Source organism: Cervus canadensis, chromosome 19, assembly GCF_019320065.1.
Source record: "Cervus canadensis isolate Bull #8, Minnesota chromosome 19, ASM1932006v1, whole genome shotgun sequence".
Classification (NCBI taxonomy): Eukaryota; Metazoa; Chordata; class Mammalia; order Artiodactyla; family Cervidae; genus Cervus; species Cervus canadensis.
This window is the reverse complement of record NC_057404.1, coordinates 44,055,209-44,060,841: the sequence shown is the minus strand read 5'-3', so window position 1 is coordinate 44,060,841 and position 5,633 is coordinate 44,055,209.

Below are 5,633 nucleotides of genomic sequence, written 5' to 3'. Positions count from 1 at the left end.
TTTCTATTATTTCTTACCTTAAAATGCTAAATAGTATTTAGTGAAACTTGGAAATGTTTATCTTGAATCTGTTTTAACATTTTTATTTTGACAGTTTTCATAGTGTGTGAAAACAAATGATTAGAATGACTAATTCTTAATGAAAACTTCTGAAATCCCAGAAGATGGTGCATCTGCAGATTTGAAAAAAAAAATGCATCTTCTAACAAAGTCCCAATAATTGACCTTGCTGAATAGATGCCTTACAAGAAGACAAGGATGGCCCAATAATAAGTTTTCTACTCCTCGCCCACCATAGTCTGAATGTTCAGTGTCAGTCCCAGGCTTATTTCAATTGATTCTCCCTCTCCCCCCAAATATTTCAACTTCTTCTTTTCAAAATTAATTTTTCATGTTCTTGTGTTATGGTTTTATCTTTTTATCACCTCATAACAATTATTTAGGCATTTATCTCTTCCAGTAGATTGTGAACCCCCATGCCCCTTCAGTGCAATACTTTTCTCACACTTCTCTCAGAAATTGTGAAGGATCTGAGTTGTTACCTTATTTGCAAGCTAGTAAATTATCCTGCTATTGCTTTATATACATATTCTGACAGAAGACATAAGGCTTTCTGGATCAGAGAGAGAGTTCATTGTTCTCAGCAAAATGTAGCAGTCATTTTATACTTCATGAATACCTCATTTCATTCAGAAGCTAGTCATCCAGCAGATTCCTACATTGACTAAACTGAGCAGCCTGTTCCTTCAGCTTTGAGGTATGCTACTAAAACTATAAACTTCTAAACTTAAGCCCTTGCCCATAATTCCTATATTTTTCTCACATTGTTGTTCTAAAATACATTGGTAAATGATTTCTGTGAAGTTAAAACATTTTAAAGTAAGCTTGGCCTTTTTTAAGGAAAGACATTTTAAACTGCTTTGTTAAATAATGGCACTGAATTCATGGTAAGTTACAACTCAAATTTGAAATAATCCTTACTTACAAAGTGCAGTAAACCTATTTACATGCTTAAAATCTGCCTGCAGATGTCTTTGTTTTGAGAAACTCAGGTTTCTGTTAATTAAATATCAATTTGGCATCAACTCCAAGTCCCCTTTAGTGTCAAAAGACCAAAAAAAAAAAAAATGTATATTCATCATTATTTGTTTATATAGTTCAGGGTCATTTTGGACTAAACTGGATAAAATGATGTGACACAAGCTCAGTTCGACAACTGTAACAGCTAATATAACCTCAGTACCTACAAGAAATTAAAGCAATAATGCAAACAGTTGCACATTGGTAATTGAAATGGAAAATTTTATCCAATCATAGGCAAAAGCATCTGCTGGATAGAGTTGAAAAAAAGCATTTTATTTTCTATAGTATTTCAGAGAGGACTTTAGAAAACTTGTTTAGGAAGTGATTTAGCTTTTATTGAGCATGGTTCTTTTATAGATTGTATGTGTGTATAAATATATATTTAGAATCTTGACATATGTGTAGGATACATACATCTAGTAGTGTATAACTAAGTTTGGTATTTCATAGAGGTATATTTGGTATTAGAGTTTATCCTCAACTAGCTCTTAGATCTTGATTTTTCCATATCATTAAGTGAACTTTATAACTGAGCATGTGATGAATGTAGCCAGCTTTATATTGAGTATTTATCATTTATTTTATTTTGTTATGTGTCGTTTGTTTTTGCCACAGAATTTTAAGTTGTGTGAGGGCAGGGATCTTGTGTGTCTTGCACATCATGGTGTTCCCACTGCGGCTTTTAACTCAGTGAAAGAATAGACAGAACGTAGGTGAGCCAAAAAGCGAGCTTTTAGGATTGTAAGTTCAAATCCTGTTTTAGTAGAAATTTAGCCAGTATCACTCTTCTGCTTTGCATATTGTGCTTTTCTGTTAAGATTATTTAATTGGCGGTTTTAGTGACTTAAAACTCTTAAAAGGACACTGGCTTAAAGTCAGAGACCCAGTCTCTCCATGTGTTAGCTATGTGGTCTTAGTTTCCTCCTCTATAAAACATAAATGGTAATGAATGAGATAAAATGGAAGGCCTCTAATATTCAAAGGTTAAGTGATTCTGACTCTTAACAAGGATGTGGTAGCACTGTTTATTAGTAACAGATTATAAACTATGGTGACCATAGGTTGTATAGGAAATACATCATTTTATAGAAATACATTTGGCGCAATAATTATAAAAATTATAAGCAAGTAGAGAAAGCCATATGTTTACATGCTGTAATATTTCTTTAAGAGAAGCTGTATTTAATTTACTAAGAATACATTCACAAGATTTTTGAACAAGAACATCTTGTTCTGGCATATACTAAAATGTGACTTATTTTCCAGAGAAATTAAAGCAAGTTTTGTCTCTATCTAGAGTGTAATATTGTGAGCACAGTTATTGGCTCACAGAGACTCAGCTTGAATCCCTGGAGTAAAGATTTCTATATTGGAATGATTTTGTAGGTCACAGAGAATTTAATGACTAACTTTTTATATATACTATTGAGTATATATATGAGAGAGGTAATTGAAAAAAATAGACTTTAAAAATAGTAGCATTCTATAAATAGTAGGATATCTCTATAAAGCATATAAAATCTAGTGTCCTTCCAGTCAGTGAAATTTAACTCCTTCCTCATCACTATAATGTAAATGTACATGTCTTAATTTAGCTTAAATCTTGTGAGGTTTCTCAGTGTATTCAAGTATTGAACAGTGTACTGAGTACCTTAAGAAGCCATATAGTTATGACAAATAGAATCTAAATAAAGTGGTTTTGCCATCTTAGGATATACAGATTTCCTCTCTTTATTCACAATAACTTTGAGAGGTTTTTGCAATTAACAAAAGTCAAAGAAGTTGATGGAAAAATGAAGAGTTTTTAATTCCATGTTTATTAAACATTTGTAAATCATCTAAATATTCATCACAAATAGTGACAGGCACTTAATAGCCATTTCTAAAAGTCCAAGTTATATTTTAGGGAAGATATGGAATATACCAGTACTTAAAATTGTTCATGCAATGTGGCATTTATATGACTAACAATGTGCATTACATCTCTTCTGCACAATTCTTCCTTCATAGAAATTTTTATTAATAAATACTAAGACCAGGTATTTTTCTAAAATAATAAGAAATGTTCAAATAGTGGCTTTGTGACTCTTTCACATGATTTAAGCACCCATGGTAACTTTGTATTACTAGAGTTTAAAAAATCATTTCTAAACTTTATTATGTATATAGTTTAAGGCATGTATTTAAAAATAAATACTAAATAAAGTGTATACATACACCTGTTTATTTGTTTCATAAAGAAAAACAGCCACAAAAATTTCCCCTTCATTCTTAGTAAAAATTCCTGTTTCAGAGAATTGTCTACTATATAATAACATTTAATTTTAAAGACATAAAGAAAGAATAGAATTACATTAGCATTCCTTGCCTTAAATGCAGTCATGTCACCAACAGTTCTATCTTTTTAAACTTCTTGAAGACTCATACACATCTGAGATTTTATTTCCCTTAGATCCAACAAAATAATGCCTGACTTCAAAATTACAATTACTTGATTTTAAATAATATACTTTAAAAATGTATATATTGTATAATTTTTTAAAAAAGCCTAAATAGCATATGAAATGTAGGTTGTATGTTTAAAATAGCAACAACATTACTTTATAGTAATGCATATTTGCCACAGTAGTGGGGGACTGCAGAAGGTGGCTTCACTGTAAGTCTTGCTCAGTTACTAACTGCAGCTATGATTTCAGTGGTGTGGTTTCTTCTAAGGTCAGACAGGAAGCATCAATCTTAGGACTACAGAGGTAGACAGAACTCCTATACATCTAGTCACTTATTTCAGCCAGAAAAGCAGATATGTGTTATTTACATAATTCTTCATTTCAGGGAGGAGTATTTAGGTCACAGCTAATTTAAATTATATAAAAATTCCCCACTAGTTGCTGGTATATTCATGTTGCCACAAGTTACAAGTTTGGATTTCCTTTTGCTTTACCCTAAGCAAACGAATTTACTCATGTTTCACTATTGAATACAAAGGACCCTTTAAAAGACAAAAAGTTGCTGTACATCCAATCTTTTGGTACCCAACTCAAACAAAAATTTTATGCAGAAACAACTTATAAATATAAGCTGATAAACCTTGTTTAAGAATTTTAGAAACAATATCATAAAATATAAATTTTTCTGTCATGTGTTGTCTTCTCATGAATTTCTATGGTTGTACATGGCCTGTATACGTTAAAAGTCAAGAGCTCTCTGAAAAACGGCATTCTTCATTCTTCATTTTTTTGTATTCCTCAGTAATATATGTAACAATATGTATTATTGAGATCAAATCTTTGAGAGTAATTTTAACTTTAAAATTGTAAAATTTAATATGTTAACACATTTTATATGGACAATGAAAACCTACCTTAGTTTGGTTTTTAAAAGAAACCACTGAGACAAATTTAATCTTTTTTTCTATTCCAAAGAAACATCTTTAGTTCAATAAAATATCTTGGGACAAAATATGCCTGAAATCTTAGAGAACAGTTCTGAGCTATTCCTAAATGAAAGTTCAGTGTCCCGGGACATTGTGTTACAGCAAATGCTGTGCTCAATGCCTGCCTTGTCTAAATACCAATCAGCAACTAAAAATATTTACATCTTGGCTCAGAACATGGAACACACATTCCTCATTCATAATCTACATGACTGAGTGATCCAAAAATATTTTCTCATTAAAGTATCATTAGTGATCATGTAGGATAGTTTTTAAACAATTTCACTTTCAACAATGTTTAAGCAAAAAATAAAAATAATAAACTTAGGTACTTCCTATTCTCTAAGCTAATCATGGAAGTTCCAATAGCCTGTGATTTTGAAAAACTTCTCAATACTTAAATATGGACCTAAGAGGAAAATGGTCCTCATCAGTGTTGATTATTTTTATCATTATCTTCTTTGCTGATCGTAAATAGATACCATGTAGTGTTTAGGGGTATGGACCTCATAACTAGGTCTAGGTTTGAATTTCAGCCCTACCACTTACTAGCAATGTAACTTGGGCTAAATAAATTAATTCATCTATTTAGGCCATAGTTTCCTCATAATGTTTTGCATATCAAATAATTTACCACATAGAAAGCATTTATAATAATGTCTGGCATTTGATATGCATTCAGTAAATGTTAGGTATTACCATTATGTTATTCAGGGTTTTTTTAAATTCAAAACTTCCATTAAAGAGAATCCACATCAGGCTTCTCGTTGACTGTTAATTAAGTAATCTGTTTCTGTTCTTATGTCTTTTTAGTACACTCCCTGGTTCATGCATATATATGTATAATCTGTACCACATAGTATACATATATGTGTGTAAACCGTGTAATGTTATGGTATATATGTGTGTGTAGGTATATACATGCATGCATGTTCAAAAGAGAAGAATATAAAAACAAAAACATTTAAGGCAAAATATACAGAAAAATAAAATACAGTAAATTGAAAAAACTATCCTTAGATCCAGCCTTTCATGATGATAAAGAATACATTTACCCTTTCAGAAGATCATTTTTAAGGAGTTGATAGTTGGAGCTTTGGCTGTTTGTTTTGCCGTT